Source organism: Elephantulus edwardii, unplaced genomic scaffold, assembly GCF_000299155.1.
Source record: "Elephantulus edwardii isolate Elephantulus edwardi_28Jun2011 unplaced genomic scaffold, EleEdw1.0 scaffold00081, whole genome shotgun sequence".
In the NCBI taxonomy this organism is placed as follows: Eukaryota; Metazoa; Chordata; class Mammalia; order Macroscelidea; family Macroscelididae; genus Elephantulus; species Elephantulus edwardii.
Genome location: NW_006399831.1, coordinates 14,828,634 through 14,851,577, shown reverse-complemented (window position 1 = coordinate 14,851,577; position 22,944 = coordinate 14,828,634). Strand labels below are relative to the sequence as shown.

The 22,944-nt window shown below is 36.4% G+C and overlaps 1 pseudogene; it reads left to right on the top strand.

Annotated features, from left to right (window-relative positions):
• The first annotated feature begins 14,403 nt into the window (after positions 1-14,403).
• LOC102877271 lies at positions 14,404-21,128 on the top strand (annotated as a pseudogene).
• The last annotated feature ends 1,816 nt before the right edge of the window (positions 21,129-22,944 follow it).

Below are 22,944 nucleotides of genomic sequence, written 5' to 3'. Positions count from 1 at the left end.
GTTGGCGCAGGATAGAGCAGGGTTTAGGGCTGTTGTGCATAGGGTCGCTATGAGTCGGAAACGACTCGACGGCACATAACAACAACAACAACAACATAATTTGAGAAAGAAAATCAAATTCAAGTCTTTAGTCTTGATACAGAATGGGAAAAAATCTTGCACAATCCAGGAAAACATCAAGAGATGGTAGAGGGTGTAAAGAGACATGTACCGAAAATAATTGACTGACCCTGAAATATTACAGTGATCAACAACTAGTAGTCATGAAGGAAAAAGCTCAAGCAGCACTGAAGGCACTGGCAAAATATAAAGCCCCAGGAATCAACAGGTTACCAACTGGTTTGTTTTAAATGGCAGATGCAGTCCTGGATGTGCTCGCTAGTCCACATCAGGAAATTTGGAGAACAGCTGCCTGTCCAACTGATTGGGAAAGGATTTCTATTTTTTCCCCATTCTCAAAAATGTGGAAATTATTGAACAACATAATGTCACATGCAAGAAAACTACTTCTGAAGATCATTCAAAAATTGCTAGAACAGTACAGAGACAGAGAACCGCCAGATGTTCAAGTTGAATTAAGAAGAAGCCGTGGCAACAGGCATAACATAGTTGATGTTACATGGATCCTGGCTGAAAGCAAAGAATACCAGAGAATGTCTATTTGTGTTTTGTTGACAATGAAGTCATTTGACTGTGTGGATCATAATAAATTATGGCTAATATTGAGTAGAATGAGAATCCCAGAATACTTAATTGTGCTCATGCAAAACTTACACCTACATCAAGAAGCTATTTTGCAAACAGAACAAAATTGCATGGTTTAAAATTGGGAAAGGCATGTGTCAGGGTTGTACCATGTCTCCAAAACTATTTAATTTGTATGATGTGCAAGTTATTTGAGAAGCTGGATTCTGCTAAAAAGAATGTTGTGTCACAATTAGAGGAAGATTCATCAATAACCTTTATTATACTTATGGCACAACCTTGCTTGCTGAACATGAGAAGCAATTGAAGCACCTACTGCAGAAAATCAAAGAATATGGACTTCAATATGGATTTCATGTCAACATTAAGAGACAAAAAAAAATCCTTGTGCCTGGTCCAATAGGTAATATGATAGAGAAAAGTTTGAAACTATCAAAGACTCAATTTGCTTGGATCTACATTTAACACTCTTGGTGACAGTAGTCAGGAAATAAAGGGCATGTATTGTGTTGGGAAAGTTTGTGGCCAAGAACCTCTCTAAATTATTGAGGAGCAATTATGTCAGTTTGATGACTAAGGTACACCTGAGTCAAGCCATAATCTTTTCAGTCACTTGCTATAACCTCTGAGAACTGAACAATGAATAAGGATGGCAGAAGAAGAAGAATTAATGCCTTTGAGCCGTAGTGTTGGAGAAGAGAAAAGAATATTACATGGACTGCCAAAAGAACAAACATATATGTCTTGGATAAAGCACCATTAGAGAGCTCCTTGGAGGCAAAGATGATAAAACTGTCTCAGGAACTTTGGGCATTTTTCTAGGAGAGGTTATTCGTTGGATAGGGACATCATTCTTGGGAAGGTGAAGGAATGGCAAAGGAGAATATGAACCTCAACGAGGTGGATCGATGCAGCAACCACAGCAATAGGCTCAGTGTTCTAGAGATTGTGAGGATGGCACAGCATCAGACAGGATTCAGATCTATTGTTTATGGGGTAACTGTGAGTTCTACTTGATTAAAAAGTACCTAACACCAACAATAAACGCACATTCTTTGGCCACGTTGCTAGGAGAGGTTGTTTCTTGGAAACGGATATCAAGTTAGAAAGGAAGAGGAATGGCTAAGTAAGGAAGTCCCTCAGCCAGGTTGATTGACACAGTGACTGCAGTAATAGACTTGAGTGTGTCAGAGATGTTGAGAATGAAACAGAGTTCATATATATTATTCATAGGGTTCCTATTAGTTGTGCTCAACTTGATGGCACCTAACAACAACATAAAACACATTACATTCCATCTTTCTTAATGTATAATGAATGCACTAATAAAATTGAAGAGTAAATGAATAAATGTACACTTTTCTTAAAATGTTATTTTTCTTATTACCTCAGTATGTAGGTGAAGTGAATAGATATGCAAATGAGAAGATGCAGGTGCAAAATAATGCAAGATTCTGTCTTTCAATTAAGTCTCTTGTATATTGGATACTTCTGTCATATATTCTGCACAGCAACATGAAGAAGGACTCTTTGTACGAAACACCTTCTGTTGCCACTTTTAGTTTTAAGGCAGATGCTAAAAAAGGCTGACTCCCTGAAATTGTGGGAGTCGAATAAAGAAAGTACATGATTAAATAGTGTTCATGATTAAAAGAAAGAAAAGTATCTGCATAAAATCTATTATACAGCAATAGGGTTCATGAAATTGAGCAATTGTCTTCCATTTTCATTTCCTTCTTCACCTCCACAACTCAAAACAGCTTGGTGCTAATACAGCAAGAAATTCCCTTTTCAACAAATGCCTGAATTATTAAAGAAGAAAATGAAAATTTCTTGAATTCTTTTGTTTATAGAAATGAATTGATAAATGCAGAACCCTATAAAATCATCTATTTTTTACTTATTTCTCAATTTGGTTTCAGTTTTGCTTTTCTTTTTTTTTTTTTACTTCTATTGTGAAATTAATATATTTGCAACTTTCACATCTATTAAATTATGCAGCATATTATGTCATTTATTTTTGCAATATAAATGCTAAAAATAGCAAAATCAGTGTGGGATTAAGAAAATAATCTTAAATTTTAAATTTTAAAAAAAGAAGATAATCTTATCAAAATATTTCTATATGGCATGTGCAATGTATTATATAATTATTCAGTAATCACCAGTTTGAATAGAGTAAAATAAACCCTTCGGAAACTTAACATAAACCATACTTTCAGTACAGACTTAGCCAATATAACAGAGTTATAAAAAAAGCCCCAAACCCTATGTACACGTTGGACTTTATCCAGTAATTACTACAGATGATGAGATAGTTTGTGATATTGCATTTTTTTATTCACGTGTTATGACCCAAATGAGAACATCTGCCCAAATGCATTATGGGCAGGCCATCTGTTATTTGGCCAACACAACCTGCCCAAATGAAAAGAAATAAAGTTTTCATGGCAATATGTACAAATGGAACACTTTAATGGAATATAGCATTACCAGATAGATGAATAATAAAAGTTACATTGCATTTTTTCAATTTAACATTTTTTCTTCTTACTGCTATTATTAAAATATGTAATTTCATTTAATTTTGACAACACATAAAGACTATTCCTGAATAGCTCCCAAATGCATAATGGCAGGTAAGCAAGACAGGCTGCAGCTAGGAAGATTGTCTCAACTGGATAGTAAATCCACACACCATAAACATTGCGACAGATTGCATTTCAAAGACAGCAACAATATATATTCCATCTCACACATTCTTCCTTCACAAAATGATCTTAATACTCTTTCCATTGAGAGGTGGAGCCTCTGTTCCTTCATTTTGAACAAGAGATGAACTCTATGATGTGCTAGTAGACAAAAGAAGTGGAAAGAATGATGTGAATAGCATTGTATGGTTTCTAAGTCAGTTTTTATCTGGTAAATCACAATACTTGTCCTTAGGATTTTGAGCTAGTATATGAGCTACCATGTTGTAAAAAAAGCCAACTTGCTCACAGAAATCAAGACGAAGCACCCCTGACACAGTCTGAGAAGCACTGGCAGCATGGTAGCTAAGTTTTAGGCTACTAAATAGAAGATAAGTATTTAGAATCCACCTTTCACATCATAGGAGAAAGATGAGAAATCACCTCCCATAAGACAGACAGACTCAGAAACTAAATGGTAGGTAGGGTCATCAGGCATCAGAATTGACTCTAAAGCTGGGAGTTTGAGTTTGTACATGAGTAATGTTAGGCCATTTGCCAACAAGTGAGTGATAAAATCATCAGATATACTAACCTCTATTTATCCAGTGGCATCCTCATTCCAAGTTGTAAGGTTCTTTAGCTGAGGTCCTAAATGAGGATCTAGCAGTAGAGCAAGAACAAGCTGTCCCAGCTGTCCCTTTAGAAATTCCTTATCAATTAATGAGCATGAGTAAAAGGCTATTTTATACAACAAATTTGTTTTATACTTATAATAAGTATAACAACAGACTAACAATAAATAAGCATTTTAATAAGATGTTCAAATTAATTTTTAACAAGGATTACAATAAGAAAATATGCACATACCTTGGCATGGTCCATAGGGAGTTGTGCTGCTAAATTAAAAATGGTGCCTCTCCGGTTATTCTAATTCACCAGGGGCTCTGAGGAAGAATGATGCACAATCTCCTTCCAAGTGATATAAAGCCTCTGAAATTCTGCTAGGTCAGCTATAAGATGGCTCCAATTTGATGGCAATGAATGAGTGAGTGAGTGACGTTAAATTGATCCAAACAATAATTTTTAAATTTAATATGAATGATAATTCTTATTTAAACTATTGTTAAAAAATTAAAAATTTAAGCCATTAATTTATGCTGATGCTGCAGTTGTTAACTACTGTAAAGATGACTACATTACATATGTTATTATCTGTACATTATGCGTATATTGCCTAATCCTGTGACAACTTCATGATCACCAATATTTTAGTCCAACGGTATGGCTATTGTCAAAGCATCTCTTTACATCTATATTCTTAATTTTCACTGACATTTTGCTTTGCCAAGTCTGTCTTTTCCTGTCTATTGGTTTTTCCTTTTGACATAACAAAGTAAATGAGTCTACATTTCACCGTCTTGTCTTAAAGAAAAATTCTGGTGTATTTCTTCTAAGACTGATTTGTTTATTTTTCTGGTGGTCCAGGGTCCATTTAGTATTCTTAACCAATAAGCCAATGTTTACTTCTAATAGCAACTATTATTTTCTATATATAAAGTTAAACTAATTGGAAAGAATGATGAAGAACAATGATGTCTAGAGACTAAGGTGTGCCTGATCTAGGCCATAGTCTTCAAATTACTTGCTGTACATCAGAAAGCCTGACAATGAGTAGAGACAAGAGGGAGAATTTTTGCATTTGAGCTGTGGTGCTGGAGAAGAGTATTGAATATACCATGGACTGTCAAGAGAACAAACAGGTTCATCCTAGAGAGGGCTAAAGCAGGCTGCTCCTTGGAGACAACAATTCTGAGGCTTCACCTGACATACTTGGGGGATGTTGCAAGAAGGGATCAGTCCTTGGAGAGGGGCATCATTCTTGAAAGGGTAGAAGGACTGTGAAAAAGAGAAAGACCCTCTATGAGATGGCTTAATTCAGTGACTGGGGTAGTAAGGATAGGTGTGTCAGAGACAATAAGGTTCACACAGGATATATCAAGTTTTAGGGCTGTTGTACATAGGGTCACTATGAGTCATAAACAATTCGACAGTACATAAAAACAATTGAAAATAAATTGTCTTTCAGAGAACCTTTTCACTGGCACAAAGTTTGCATCAGATCTTCTATGTGCTGTGAGTTTTTGTGTTATCCTCCCCAGAGCTGATAGTCAAGGAAATTCTGGGGATGACATTTTAACTAAAGATATCTTTTCTAGAAAAGCTCTTGTTGATCCTTGCTAGAAGTACAAAGTTTCTTGTATTAGTATTTTGAGGATAAAGGCCCGGGACTAAGGACCACTAGGAAAAAAACAAGCTTCAATTCCTCTGGCATGACAGTTTCAGGCAAGGAAATGGGGTTGAACAGGAAACTTCTGAGATTTTCCTTTCTTTCTTTGAGTAACAGTGGGCTGGTTAATCAAGGATAATAGGAACATGGCCATACTTGTTATTATCTCTGCTTCAAGGTTAGGGAGATAACAAATGAGATCTATACGTGAGATAGTTCTCAAAAGTAAAGTCTTCATTTGTGGGCTAGTGGTAGAAACCAAGACACAAAATTAGATTGAGATTAATAAAGTCCTATCTTTGGATGATACAAACAATTGAGCAGGATTTCCTTTTAGTTGGTAGATGAGCCTGAAACTTTATAATATGTTATCATAAATTTTCTTAGTCTCATGGTGCGAGCAATTTAAATTAACCTTAACAAGACTAGAATTAAATTAGTAACACTTTTACCAAGACTGCAGTTGTGGTTGTGGTTGTGGTTGTTGTTAGGTGCCATCAAGAACAACTCACAGCAGCCCTGTGAACAACAGATCTGAGCTCTGTTTTGTCCTCTATCACCCCTACCATCTCTAACATACTTAAAACCATTGCTGCATTAATTGTTAACTCGTTGAGTGTTTCCTTTTCTTTCACTGACCTCTACCTTTCCAAGCATGATGTACCTTTCCAAGGAATAACCTCTCCTAACAACATGCACAAAATACATGAGACAAAGTTCACCAAATCTTACCTCTGTGGAGCATGTGACTGCACTTTTTCTAAGACATATAAGTTGGGGGGAGGTTGTGATGCATGAGATATTCAGTGTTCTTCTCCAACTCCACAGATCAAAGATATTGATTCTCCTTCTGTTATCTTTATTCATTGTCCACTTCTGAGATGCCTAACAAGTGATTGAAAAGACCATAGCCTGCAGTCTACTTTGAAGACTGTAGTACTAAATCTTAAAGATCAATTTGAAAGAAAACTTCCAGTCAAAAGCTGAGTTTCTGTAATTATCTTTCTGATGCTGATAAGTTGACAGACTGAGTGCTTGAAAACTAACTTTCTTAAAGGGAATGCCTTTAACCTCTCTCCATTAAGAACAATGTTGGCTCTTGGGTTTTCATAAATACTTTTTACTATGTTGAAGAAATTACCCTCTAATCCTATTTTGTTGAGTGCTTTAATCAGGAAAGGGTGTTGGATTTTCTCAAAGGCTTTTTCTGCATCAATTGATAGGACCATATGGTTCTTGTTCTTTGCCTTGTTGATGTGATGAATTACATTGATTGTTTTCCTTATGTTGAACCATCCTTGCATACCTGTTATGAATCCCACTTGGTCATGATGAATTATTTTTTTTTAATGTATCGTTGGATTCTATTTGCCAGTATTTTATTTAGGATTTTTGCATCAATATTCATGAGAGATATTGGCCTATAGTTTTCTATTTTGGTGGTGTCTTTTCCTGGCTTTGGTATCAAAGATATGTTTGCTTCATAGAATGAATCTGGGAGGGTTCCATCTTCTTCTATTTTCTGAAATAATTTATGTAGAATTGGTAACAGTTCTTCTCTAAATGTTTTATAAAATTCACTTGTAAAACCATCTGGTCCAGGGCTTTTTTTGGTTGGAAGTTGTTGTTGAAGAAAGGTGGGTAATCTCCTCCTGTGTCATTACAGCCTCTGAAGACCTGGTGGTAAGTAAGCTATGGACTCTATTTAGAATCAACACCTTTCAACAGCAAATTCTTCTAGGATCTTTCATACCGTTTGGTTTAAAGAGACAGGTTCTCCCTGCAAAGCAATAAAAGCTTAAAAATTTTGGAAAGGATGACTAAGTAAATCTGATTTGTTCCCTACTTTATTCTTGGAACTTATTCTCTAAATAAGAAACCTAAACTCACCTGACCCTCCATTGGGTTTCTGAAGCTAGAAGTCTTAAGGGGAAGAGACTGCCTCATCTTTCCCTACAGAGTGGATAGTAGATTCAAACTACCAAGCTTTCAGATAGCAGCATAATACTTTACTTCCTACACCACCTGGACTCCTGAACCTGATTCTAATAATATGAGGTAATTCATAGTAAAGAATTTGCTAGACACCCTTTTCAATTCCTTCATTCTCCAGAATCAATCCAGCTATGCCCTTCATAATATAATCAGATTATGCCCTATCTGGTGACTTCATTGCATTATCATTACCATACCAATCAACTTCTCATGCCATTACTAACATCATCTCCACATATTTTTATATTATTTCTAAAACAGACTTTAATTTTTCTTCTTAGAGAACAGCAATCCACAATTGTTATTTTTTATTCCCTATATCTAATACAGTTTAAAGATAGAAGGTGTTTTATAAAATTTTGTTCACAAAAAAATAAAAATAAACATTTGTTCAATAATTTTGGATATAAGTGGTGTGGTAGATAGAATTTTAAGTAACCTCTCCCATCCAAGATTCCAAATCCCTGATTATTTAATCCCACCAAATTTAAGATGAGATTATAATCCCAACTAACATCTTTATTTTTGTCCAACAACCTTTGGATAAAACACCTTTCTAACTAATCTAAATTTGGAGCAAACATTAAGATGTTGTGAAAGGATTTTGTAGATGAAATTAAGATTATTAATCTCCTAATATTAAAGAAGGACATTATCTTCCAGATGAACCCAATATAATCAGAAGGTAATAGAGAAATAAAGGAAAATTCAGCAACAGAGATAGAGCCAGAGACATTTGAAATGAGAGAATGACTTGAGATGCACTGCTGCTCTTAAAGATCAGAAAGGGACTCAAAAGCCAGGGAATGCAGATGGCCCCCAGAAACTGAGAATGACCCTCATTCTGCAGCCAACAATTAAATGGGGCTCCCATCTTATAATCATGTGGAACTGATTTCTACCAACTATCCAAATGAGTTTGCAAGTGGATTTATGCCCAGGACCTCCAGAGTGGAAACAAACCCTGCCAAAACCTTGCTTTCAGTCTCATAAAACCCAGAGCCAGAAACCAGCTGAGTCTCACTATGCCCAGACTCTGGCTTAATGAACTGTGAGGTAATAAATAGGTATGAGTGGTTTTGTGGGTTCTTTTTTTGTTGTTGTTGTTTTTTAAAATCTGCTAAATTTGTAGTAATGTTATGGCAGTAAGATGAAATGAATTAAGATGTTCTTGACTAGGATGATAATTAATCAGTTATGTGTAGCTTGCATTCAGGTTGTTGTTGTATTAGATCAAGTCAGAACAAACTTATAGCTGACCCCACAGCAGTTTTTCAGAGGCAGTAAATGGCATGGAGGAGAATGCCTATCCTTCTCCTGCAGAGAAGCTGGCATATTTGAACTGCATGTATTTGGCATAGCAGCACAACTTCTTACTAGTCAGCCACCAGACCTCTCTCCTGCACTCAGGACGATCCTAAAAATGGTAAGTATAGGATGCTCTAAGCAGATATCAAGGGAGATCTGGTAGCCTATTGGTAAGGAGTGTGCTAGCAACCAAGAGGTACACAGTTTAAATCCACCGGCTGCTCTGCAGAAGAAAGAAAGACAACCTTCTCCCATGTGTTAATGGCCTCCTGAAACCCTGGAACACACTGGAAGGTCGGCTATGGGTTAGTTCTGAGTAGGAGATACACAATGACAGCAACAACAAGCAGATATCAAGACCATGATAATAACTACAAATTTGGGCTTTGCAGAAGATACTTTTCTTAATTTCCTCTTAGAATATATTTTAAGAATCTCATCTTTAAATAGCAATTTCAATGTGAATACATTTGTGTGATAGACAGAACTTAAACATTGTCAGTCCCAGGATTCCCAACCTTTGGTGTACATCCCCAATATGATACTCTTCTCTGAGTCAAACTGAAATTTGAAGAGTTACTAAGGGGTCAGCACTTGCCTAATGCCTGAAGAGTTAAGATTCTAGTTTGCCAAGAGACATGTAGGAACAAGACCTAGAGATCTACTTCCTACTGAAAAGTTTCTAGAAGACAGTTCTACTATGAAACATGTAGATTTGTCATGAGTCAATACCAACTGGTTCTTGGATGTGGGTAGTATCTGCATTTGTGCTTGAATAGTCATTCTCGTGATTATGTTGCATTATGTAACAGTAATCATAGCAGACTGAAATGAGATTCTCTTGTTAATTTGGAAGAAATAAGCTCCCTTGTGAGAAAGGTACATGATTAACACTACAGTGAGGCATCGAGGCTTAGAACAACACTTGAATGATATCAAAATAAGAAAAAGAAATAAACTTCAATGCTACAAAATGAAGAAGCAAGGTTTTCAACAATCTCAGTGAGCTTGGAATAGGACATGGAGTTCCAGATGAAAATGCAGTGAAATCCTTATAAGAAGACTCAGCAGAAAAACGTTTAGAATTCTGAACTCAAATCAGTGGGAGAACAAGTGGAAATTGTTTTAAAACATGATGGTTTTGGCAAGAGTTTATTATGCAGCAGTGTAAATCTAATACTTATTTGCTCATTAGTTGTTGTTGTCAATTGTGGCCAAGTCGAGCATGACTCATAGCAACCTTATGAACAAAAGACCTGAAGTCTTTCGATAACTACCATTTCTCAAAGTTCACAGAGTTTTCAAAGGAATGTTGTTTAGGAAATGGATTCCACTCCTGCTTTAGTCTTGGCTTATTTTACAGATGAGACCTCGGTCCTGCAGCCCTCGGGCCAACGAAAACCTATCTACATACCAGTTCTACAGGACACATTACCTTCACTCAGGAAACACTACCACTAAACTTCAAAGAAACTACCAGCAGCTGACATGCTTGGAATCACAGAAGCAAAGGAAGCTTCAGATATAAGCAATCAGATCAAGGGCTGGTCAATGGGAAATAGATGTGAAGGGAGGGGTAGAAGTGGATGGGTATCCTGGTGGATGGCAAGGCAGGGAAATAAGTGGGTAAATACACGTGTGCCAAAGGCAGGGACAACACTGATACTAATGGTTAACTTAACACTAAGGGATATATATTTCACTTTTTATATAAAATGCTGATCTGTCTGATACTTCTCTAAATCTGAACATTCAGATTAAGACAATCTAGGAAGAAGGATTGGTCATCCACCTCTGAAATAGCAGACCTCTGAAAACCCTATGTACAACAGAAACATGTAGATAACAGAAAGGGCAACTGACGTTGAGCTTTCAAGTATGGAAATACAAAGGAAGAGGAGCAGTTGTAATCAGACACAAGTGATTGGGACATGGAATGTGAGAACCATGACTGTAGGAAAATTAGATGTTGTTAAGAAAGAAATGGAACACAAAAATAATGACATACTAGGCATTGGCAAGATGAGATGGACTGGCATGGGGCATTTTGAGTCGGATGACCATATGATATATTATCATGGAGATGAAAAGGTGAGAAAAAATGGAGTTGCTTTCATAGTTAAGAAAGTCATTGTTAGATCCATCTTAAAGTACAATATTGTGAGTGACAGGATAATATCCATACACATAAAAGGAAGGCCAGTAAATACCTCTATCATTTAGATGAGGCCACAGAGACTGTGTATTACACAAGTGCTACCTGTAAAACTGATTATTCATGTGTCCCAGATCATTTTACAAGCAGTCTTAGTAAACTTGATAAAAATCTTTGTTTTACTATTGAACTAATAGACTTCACACACAATTATATACATATTGTATTATCCCAGTTACTTAGCATGATATTGAAGGGCAGAATGACTTATTTCACAAATATTGGACTACTTGGTGGCAGTAACTTCTACAAATACACATACAATTCTCAAGAAATTGAAAAGAAATTAAGAAATGTGTATGTATGTATGTAATGTAACAAATTATATATTTTCATTAAGGTGTAAAATGCCACATAGAAGTTGAAACCTCTTTATCATATTTAGATAGGTTAGGATAAAATAGCTCAAGATAGGAAACTATGTCTAACCTCTTTTCCTAAGAAAAGTAGGGATCTTTATGCAGACTGACCCATGAGACGATAAAAGATAAGTTCTCTATAAATGCTTTAAGGATATGACTGACTCATTGCTCGTGAGTGAGACTTGACTCACAGTTGACCCTGTAGCAGGTTTTCAGAGACTGTTGCCCATCTTCTCCCTCAGAGCAGCTGGTAGAGTTTAACTGCCTGCTTTAAAGTTGCGATTCCTTGCCCATTTGGTCACCAGAAGAATCTAGAGTTTTGAATAATCTATATCTGCCAGCTTGGAAATCAGTGCCACCAAAACAACTGTCTGTACATCTCAGAAATACTCTTTTTTCACCTGTTGCATCAGAGATATCTATATGAGGATAGTAAATTCAGTTGAGACCCCTTTTCCTGAGATTGAGCTGTTGTGCCAATTACTGCCAGATGGAATAGCAATAAAAAAGGGGAGGGGGAATTGACTAAAAAGCACAACTTTCTTTTTTCTTGTTTTCTTTTTTAAATGACATTAAAGCTGAATCCAAAGGCCTGACTGTCATGGTTATGTTTTACTTTTACAAATTGGAAAGAAATTAAACAGGACAGAGAAACAAATTCAAACAAAATGTCAGCAAGGCGGAAAAAAAAATCCCAATTAGGAAGCAGAAAGGCAACGAGTAAGGATAAAATTACTTACGCCAGAAAAATAGTCTGCTCTTAAGACAAGTTGCTATCTTTATGATTAACAAATGGAAGAAATGGCTCCATCTGAACGTCTTTTTTTCTTCTGACAATGTGCTATTTCATATTATTCACCCTCAGAGTAATAGTTTAATAAAGATATGGAATTGGGAATTAAACATTTGTTACCTAAAAGCAAAGGTGATAAAGACAAGAAGGGCTAGCTCACACATCTTCATGAGTGTCTACTCATGCTCAACATGAAATAAGGAAATGGGTGAGGGACTTTGTGACCAATGGACGGATTCCTACTTTTTTCTGGAGGGGAATTTGGAGAAGAGGTGGTAGTAAATTATGCTTTGTCACTATGAGATTCTTTTTCACGCCACCTGAAAAGATTTTTCTTTTGGTGGATACTGGAGTTCAAGGATCAGGAATGCAGATACAGGTACTAAAAACAGAAGTAGCCTGAAGCAAGAGATAATAACAAAACATTTAAACATGTAGGCAAGAAGTAAATCCAAAGGGCTTGATTGAATGACCTGTTCCTTCTTTCCTTGAAATACTATGATTGGCTGTTGCTTAGTGGTAGTTTTGCACCTTTGTAACATTACGCAACATTAATGGGAATGAATAAAATGGGTTAACACTCAGTAGATAGAACTTGCTACCTGCAATCTAGAGGATCAAAATAGCTAAACCTTTTTATATCCATTTCCAAGTTGGAAAACAGGTTGCTGTTGTTCTGTGTTGTCAAGATAGAACCAATGCACAGCTGACCTTCCAGTGAGTTTTCAGAGGCAGTAAATCACATTCTCTGTCACAGAAGAGCAGATAGATTTTAACCGTGAGATTTTTGGGATTGAAACAGTTTTGTGCCACGGGTCCACAAGAGCTCCCTAAACAGAAAAAAGGAAAACAATAGACACAAATTGGAGGAACAAGAAATAAGACCATGTGCAGATGGGTTATAGAATGGTATCAAAGACATCATCAGTGAAGAAAGCAAAATATCATTATAAAGACTAAGAAGATACCACAATTTCTCTATCCATTCATTTGTTGATGGGCACTTAGGTTGTTTTCACCTCTTTGCTATTGTGAACAAAGACCAAATAAACGTGGGTGTGCATATATCTGCCTGGGTGGCAGTTATGGTTTCTTTAGGGTTTATTCCCAGTAGTGGAATTGCTGTGTTATATGATATTTCTATTTGCAACTTTTTGAGAGAGCTCCATACAGCCTTCCATAGTGGTTGCACCATATTACACTCCCACCAACAGTGAATAAGTGTTCCAGTTTACCTGCAACCTCTGTGATATGTTCACACGTTGCATTGAAAAATGAGGAACTCATGAAATATTATTCAAAATGGGTGATCCTGGAAGACATTATGCTGAGTGAAATATCTCAGTTACAAAGTGACAAATACTGTATAGTGCCACTGTTGTAGGAAGGGACTGACATCAGGGTTGGGATAAGACTGAGAAAGATTGAATAAATTATGTATAAATCATTAGCAAAATTAACAAAGGAAAAGAAAGACATAAATAATATGAATAAGAGATTAAAGGGACAATGTCACAACAGAACCAACTAAAATAAAAAGGATAACAATGGAATATTATGAAAAACTCTCCTCAGAACAATATGACAACCTAGAGGTAATAGACAAATACTTAGAAATTCACAACTTACCCAAACTGACACAGACTGACGTAGAACACCTGAACAGACCCATTACAAAAGAATAAATTGAAAGGTAATAAAAAAATTCCAACAACAACAAAAATCCCTGGACCAGATTATTTTAATAGTGCATTTTAATAAACATTCAGAGAATTGTAACCAATTCTACATGGAGTATTTCAATAAACAGAAAAAAATGGAATTCTCCCAGATGCATTCTATGATGCAAACATATCCTTGATACCAAAGTCAGGTAAAGATACCACCAAAACAGAATGCAAACATACCCTTGATACCAAAGTCAGGTAAAGATACCACCAAAACAGAAAAGTAGAGACCAATATTTCTCATGAACACAGATGCAAAAATCCTCAATATAATCCCAGCCAATAGAATCTGACAGTACATAAAACAAAAAAGTCACCATGACCAGGTAGAATTTATAACAGGTATTATACAAGGTGATTCAGCATAAGAAAAATTCTCAGTGTATTCATCACACTTAGAGGAAGACTCCAATAATCTGCGTTGTGCAGATAACACAACCCTGTTTGATGAAACTGTGGAGGAACTGAAACACTTACTGCAGAACATCAAGGACTGCAGCATTCACTATAGATTGAAGTTAAATGTCAAGAAAACAAAGATTCTCACCACTGCACTGATTGGCAGCATCATGATGGATGATGAAGAGATAGAGATTGTAAACAGCTTTTGTTTGCTTGGCTCTACAATCTACACTCTTGGCACCAGCTGCCAGGAAATTAAAAGACATCTTGCGTTGGGAAAGTCTGCTGTTAGAGACCTTACCAAAGTCCTGAAGAGCAATGATGTCAATCTGTACTAAGGTATACAGGCCATGGTCTTTGCTATTACTTGCTGAGCATCAGAGACTTGAACAGTGACTAGTGATAATAGAAGGAAAATTGATGCCTTTGAGCTGTGGTGTTGAAGAAGAGTACTGAATATACCATGAACTGCTAAGAAATTAACAGGTTCATCCTTAAGAGGGTGAAACAAGGCTGCTCCTTGGAGGCAAGGATTCTGAAGCTTTGTCTAATATACTTTGAGCATGTTGCAAGAAGGGACCAGTCCTTGAAGAGGGTTGTCATGCTTGGGAGTGTGGAGGAGCACAAGAGATAAAGACCCTCAATGAGATGGATCGATTCAGTGACTGGAGTAGTGGGGGGTAGATGTGTCAGAGATCATAAGTTTGTTTGATAATTTCTACACTTTGTGTGATCACTTTTTTTTTTAATGGGATAGATATGGATCTCTTCCAGTCAGTTACCCAAGTGATTGTCCTCCAAATTTCTTGGCACAACCTGGTGAGCATGTTCAGTGCAGCGTCTGTTTGCTGAAATATGTCAATTTATATTCCATCAATTCTTGGAAGTTTTTTCCCCCCACAAATTTGTTCACAGTAGCTTGAACTTCTTTCATTACTATTACCTCTTGAGCATAAGATATTTCATGAACTTCTTCTCTGTCAGCCAATTTTTTTGGTACAATGACTTTGTAATCCATCCATTGTGTTTTGATGCTTCCTGGATCAGTCAATATTCTGCTCATAGCATCCTTAAGTATTGCAACTCAAGGTTTAAATTTGTCCTTCAGTTCTTTCAACTTAAAAAATTCCAAGCATGTCCATCCCTTTTGATTTTTACACTCTAGCTCTTTGCAAATTTTATTGTAATACTTTGCTTTATCTTCCTGAGCTGTTCTTTGCCATTTCTGTTCAGCTCCTTAACTTCGTTAGAAGAACTTCGTTCTTTTGCTTTGGCTTCTCAGTGCTCTAGTGCAGTATTTAGAGTCCCTTTCAACATCTATCTTGGTATTTACTTCCTCTTTTGTCTTTGTAATGGCCTTTTGCGTTTTTCATTGGATGATATTCTTGATATCTTCCCACAGCTCTTCTGGCCTTTGCTCACTAGTGTTCAAGGTCTCAAACCTGTTTCCGAAATGCTTTTTAAATCCAAGTAGGAAAGTCTCAAGGTCAAATTTTTGTTCTTGAGAATGTGATTTAATTTTCTTTCACTTCAGTTTGAACTTGCATATGAATAATTCATGGTCTGATCCACAGTCAGCACCTGACCTAGTTTTCACAGCTTATATGGAGCGTCTCAAACAGATGTAATCAATCTGATTCTTGTGTGGACCATCAAGTGCTGTCCATGTGTATAGCCACCATTTTTGTTTCATATAAAATATGGGAGGGGAAAATTGAAAGAATATGTTCTTGAAAACAATCTATCAGAATTTTGTAAATAAACTAGTAGAAAAAGGAAAAAAATTACAGAAAGATATTTGCAATGATAAATAATTATACAAAATTTTGTCATTTGATTGCCAGCCTCATTTCTGTTACCAAACTCATGTTTTCTGATTATTGATTCTTCTTCTGTTTCCAACTTTTGCATTCTAGTCACTTACTATTATAAGTGTATCCTCTTTGCAGTTTCAATTGATTTCTGACTGCAAAAATTGGTAGAAATCATCAATTTCCTCTTCTTTGGCTCTAATTATTGGTACAGATATTTAAATGATGGTGGTATCATTAAGTGTTCCTTGTATCCTGTCACTCACAACCAAATGGATCTAGAAACGCTCTTTTAAACTATGAACACAAGCCAAATTTCCTCTCATCTTTTCATTTCTGTCATAGTAGATCATATGATTGTTTGATTCAAAATGCCCTATGTCATTTCGCCGATACCTAGTATGTATGGCAATTTTTATGTGTTCCATTTCTTTATAAACAATATCCAATTTTTCTGCATTTATGCATCTCACACTCCTCTTTCTAATCACTCGTGTCTGCTTGCAAAAATCCCTCCTCTTCTGTGTTTGCCAACTGGAGGGCTCAGACTCACATGCCATATCGGCTAGTCTAATCTAAGTGTGCTCTCTTGTGCATAAAGTTTGGTTTAAAATTAAGGGAGTGGGTCGGGGATGCACTTTCTCCATACCTATTCAGTCTATATGCTGAGAAAATTATTCAAGAAGTTGGACTCTGTGAAGAAGAATTTGGTATTAAGATCAGAGAATGACTCATCAAGAACCCATATTATGCATATGAAACAATATTTCTTGGTTAAAATTAGGAGGACTTGAAGCACTTCTACTTGTAGAAGAAGGAAGAATATAGCCTTCAATATCAAGAAAACAAAGATTCTTACGATGGAAGCCTATAGGCAACATTATGATAGATGGATAAAATTTGAAGTTGTCAAAGATTTCTTGTTACTTAGATCCATAATCAACATACTTGGTACCAGCAGTCAGGAAGTATGAATATGGATGGCACTGAAAAAGTCTGTAGTCAGGAACCTCTCCAAATTATTGAGCAGCTAAGATGTCAGTTTGTGGACTAGGGTGCATCTGATTCACGTCATGGTCTTTCTGATCACTTGCTATGCATCTGAGAGCTGTATGATAGAATAAGGATGAATAAGGAAGAATTGATACATTTGAGCTGGGATGTTGGAGAAGAGTACTGAGCATTCATGGACTGCCAAAAGAACAAACAAATGTATCTTGGAGAAAGTACAGTCAGAGTGCTCCTTGAAGACAAAGATGATAAAGTATCACTTCATATACTGCAGGCATGCTCTTAGGAGAAGCTATTTGTGGAGAGTGACATCATGCTTAGAAAGGCAGAGGGTCACCAAAGGAGAGGAAGACCCTTAACTAGGTGGATTGACACAGTTACTGTCTCAATGTGTCAGGAAATGTGAGGATGTGTCATGTTAGGGCGGGGTTCAGATATATTGTTCCTAGGGTTACTGGGTTGCTATGGATCATATTCAACTCAAAGGCACCTAACAACAACAAGAATTTTACAATTAAAGCATATTGGACATATGTGCAAAAATATAGTAAATCTCCCTAAAATGTATAAATATCTCTAATTTTAAATTCAATTCTATTACCATCAATTCTCTTAAATGTCAGAATATGTTTCTTCAGGTATAAAAGTTATATTACATGGTAGTGCTACATTTCCAAAGAAATCTTGATAAAATTGTGTAAGAAATTATTTTGCAATAGTATCTTTTCAGAATCTTCTTTTATAGAATTTTTAATTATATTTCAGAGTTATATGGTTTACCTCTTCTGTAAAGTTTAGTTGTTATGAAAATGAAATATCTATTCTTCAATAAACAAATCTCCATAAAATTGATAGGAATTGGAATTGCAAATTGAAAAATATAACAATATGTAACTTGAAATTAGCACAAATCATCCCTATCAACATTTTCACATGGCACCAGCAGTCAGGAAATCAAAAAGCGTATCGCGATGGGAAAGTCTGCAGTTAGGGACCTCTCTAAAGTACTAAGGAGCAACAGTGTCTCTCTGGAGACTAAGGTGTGCCTGATACAGGCCATGGTATTTGCCATCGCTTGTTATGCATCAGAGAGTTGGACAATGACTAGGGAGGACAGAAGGAGAGTGGATGCTTTTGAGCTGTGGTGCTGGAGAAGTGTACTGCATGTACCCTGGGCTGCCAGGAAAACAAACAGATTTATCTTGGAGAGGATTAAACCAAGCTACTCCTTGGAGGCAAGGATTCTGGGGCTTCGTCTGACATACTTTGGACATGTTGCCAGGAGGGACGGGTCCTTGGAGAGGGACATCATGCTTGGGAGGGTGGAGGGACGGCACAGGAGGGGAAGACCCTCTATGAGATGGATTGATTCGGTGACTGGGGTAATCGGGATGGGTGTGTCAGAGGCGGTGCGGTTGGTGCAGGATAGAGCAGGGTTTAGGGCTGTTGTGCATAGGGTCGCTATGAGTCGGAAACGACCCGACGGCACATAACAACAACAACAACAATATATCTGTGGCCTAGTGGCATGAAGCTGCACTGCAATCCCAGAGGAACACAGTTCGAATCCACCAGATGCTCTGCCGGAGAAGGAGGCGCAATATCCTCCTGTACCAGTCAGATCTGATTTGACGGTACACACACACAAAATAATAATAAAAAATAAATAAATAAATAAAAAGAAAAGAAACAATGTATGTGATATAATCTCATCTTCATAATGTAGCTTCAAAAAGAATGTGATTTCCTTTTTTTTACATTTTTTTTTGTTAATTTAAATGAAAGTTTACAGACTTAGGGTTTCCAGTCATTGATTTTTGCACTTTTCTCCCTGCCCACCCCTTCTCTCCTCAAATCACCCTTCTCCTTGAAAATAAAAACTCTATCATTGTTATGCAATCCCTCCCCCTTCACTCTGGACTTCTATAATGACAGGAATACCCATTCATATATCCCTTTTAAACATTTCTCTCCCTCATCTCTTTCAATGCAATATACATCATTCCTCCCATCGTTTTCTGTCTTCCCTCAACCCTGATGTGATTTCCTTTTATGGAATTTCCCAGAAAACAGTACCAGAAAGTCCCAGAAGAATCTCTTTATATGTCAGTGGCCAGATATGGAACATATGCCTCCTCTAGCTATGACCAGCAAAGGGAAAATCTTGACATGATATAGTTAAAACAACTACCACAGTTCAAACTCTGGAGCTTTAGAGGGAGGAGACTATTTCTTTGAGCATGTTTGATCAAATATGAAATCAATATGCATTGATAATTACTAGAGATTGGAATGTAAAAGATGGGAAAAAATGTAGAAGCAGCAACAGGTTTAAAATGTGACCTTGATGCTAGAAAAGTTTCTTGGGAAGATACAATGAAATTTCTTTAAGATCAACTACATATTCATTTTGAATATTTTTGTTTCAACAACAAAAATTAAATAAATGAAAACTATACGCATGGACCTCACCCAATAGAATCCACACATGAGTGCCTCTGACTGCATCTACTGAAAAGGACTGTGGAGACTCTCAATATAATCAGTCAGAATACCATCTAGGGCTAACTGGATCAATTGATCTTATCCAAATTCAAATTGAAGTTCAATTTAAAATTTAAAAAATATGCATTAATAGGAAACATAGTACAACTGTGAATATATTCCCCCAGAATTTAGAGACCATTTCAAGAGTAAGCATGAGGCCACATCCCTCTGGGGGGCAAGGCTGTGCTCCCCTTTCAGGTTGCCGTGGAAGTGGATGAATTTAAATCCTGGGGCCAGTTGATCAGTTGATCAGGCTGACTGCAGTTGGCTGTGCACGCAATGTTAGAGGGAATGGTGACACCCACACTTCTGGAATCAATGCCTTTGTAAAATGAATGAAAGTAAGTCTGTTGGCTTTAGTGTTTTCTGTCGGAAAAAATTGTGATTGTCCTAATAAATATGGAGAAAACAAAACTAATGAGAAGTGGAATCTCACTGTACATTACTATTGTTTGTTGATGTCCAGTGGAATCTGGCAAAGAGGTAAAGAAGGAGTTTATGGTTTCCTGATAGAAGTTACCAGGAAGGAGGTGTATAGAGCTTCTAAACTGAAATGTTGTGTTTGCAAGAAAAATGGAACTTGAATTGGATGTGTTGCAACTTGATGTAAGCGAAATTACCATTTATCCAGTGGACTTCAGAGAGAATGTATTTTCCAATTTACTGGCAGTTTTGAAGACTCCTTGTCATGTACTATTTGCTTAGAATTCATTGAGCCTATTCCAATTTATAATATATTACGAAGTCCTTGTTGTAAGAATACTTGGTTTCACAGAGACTGTTACAGGCCCAAGTAATATGCAAGAATGTTTTCCTTTCAGTGCACAGTATGCAACAGCAGTGATATATTTCAGGAGGAGATGCTGAGAATTGGAATTCATATTCCTGAAAAAGATGCATCTTGGGAATTAAAGAAGAATGCTTATCAAATGCTTTTGCAGCATTATGAGGGTTGTGACATCCGACGACATTGTTGCAAAAGACGAGAATATAGCGCACTTATAGCAAATGGGAAATTAAGCACTGTCAGTGTCGTGGTTCTACTGGAACCCATTTAGCCTGTTCTTCACTACCATCAGGGGAACAATATTGGGAATGTTTGGAATACAGAAGTATTATCTAATTCAGGAGCGTTCCAGAAAGACAAAAACAAAACAAAAAAAAAAACCAAACAAACAAAAACCCCCAAAACATGCTATACCCAATTCAAATAGCATGAACGTAAATGACTGTTTATTCTAAGAGTCATCATCACCCAAACTTTTGAAATAATCTGTCTCCAGGGTGAGGAAGGGGAAGAGCTCCTGTGCTCTGAAAGAGACTCTACTATGAAGCTATCAAAATTCTTGCCATTTCCTTAGTTCATGGTGGTCCTTCTCCTGGTTTCTTTTCTAAAACCTTATTTAACTGTCTTGCATATGGTCCAGAGAATACCCAACCAATTTTAGATGTTTCTGACTTTGATGTGGCACAAATTACAATCAGAATAAAAACTGCCAGTAATATGACTGATTTAAACTCAGTGATAAATGAATTCTATAGCTACCTAGAGCTTATTGGTTATCTAAAACCTATAATGACATTAAATTATAAATATAATTTGGCAAATTCCTTGATTTTCTACCCTATCATTAAGAGAGTTCAAGGGAGCTCTGGTGGCCTAGTGGCAAGACACTGCACTGCAATCCCAGAGGTATGCGGTTCAAATTCACCAGATGCTATGGTGGAGGAGGGGGCAATCTCCTCCTGTACCAGTCAGACCTGATTTGACGGTACACGTAAAAATAATACAATAAAAATTAAAAAAAGAGAGAGTCCAAGCTCCATTTGAAATGTGGTTAAATTTTTAACAACGATGGATGCCCTTCTGTGTTTGCAACTGGCTGTAGTTCTATTTCACTTGCTGGATTTAAACCCACCCCTTAAACTGAGTGCTAGCATGTGGATTTTCCTATTGAAAATGAGTCTAATAATTGTTTGGTTCTTCTTATAACCAATACATATAAAGAATTTCAAGGAAATGTAGATTTTGCAATAAAAAAACTTGAAAACTGCAAAAGGATGAAAGTTCTAGTTATACTTGATGTTAAAATGTTCTTTTTAGCAGAGCAATGATTCCTTGAAAGCTGCTATTTTCATTTCAGATTACCTTTTAAACAAACTACTTGGCCCAATAAAATTTATATGAACATTAAAAAAAGTGTAAGTATGACACATTGAACTGAAGATCAAATGAGCTATGAAATGACACTTTTCTTTATTCTCAAGTCAGAACTGACTTACAGCTAATTCTGCAGAGGATTTTTAGGAGACTTTCAATAGAACAGGATTGTCCATCTTTCTTCCTTGGGACCACTGATGGATTTGAACCACAAGAGAAATGACTTTTTTACTTAGCATCACAACTCCCTAGGACTAAGCCATCAGAGCACTGTGGGATGACATAAAGATCATTATATATGAGGAAAGTACAAGTTAATTTTAAAAAGACAGAGGTTTCCTCCATTAGTTCCTTTCCTTAGAAGGAATTTCAGTGCCTTCCTTTGGGTTGTATATTTATTAATAAATCTGCCTGCTTTTTACCTCCAAAAAGCTCCGAAAGATGGAAAATACCAATGTGGATGTCAAAAACCAATTTTAAATTTGCTCTTGAATCTAGAAAAATTTAAGCAAAGAGAACAACACAGAAAATATTAAAAATGGAAAGAATATATTGAATCACAAATATTGTTTCATGTTCATTTCTGTACACGGTATATGATAAAGAAATATTAAAACAATCATTCAAGTTGCAATGAAGAAGACATCCATTGCACGTAAAAACAAAACTCCAGGAATTTATGGAATACAAATTGAGATATGTCAGTGAATTTTATATGTCAATGGTAGTTTATGTGCCAAGAAATTTGCAAGACAGTGACTTTGACTTATTCAAAACCAAAATAACCTAAAGAATGCAGAAGTTATTATCCAATATCATTAATACAAGAGCACACTGTCATGGAGTTGGTTCTTATGCAAATGTCCTATAGAACATAGTAGAACTGCCCCATTGGACTTCTGAGGCTATATAAATCTTTACAGGAAT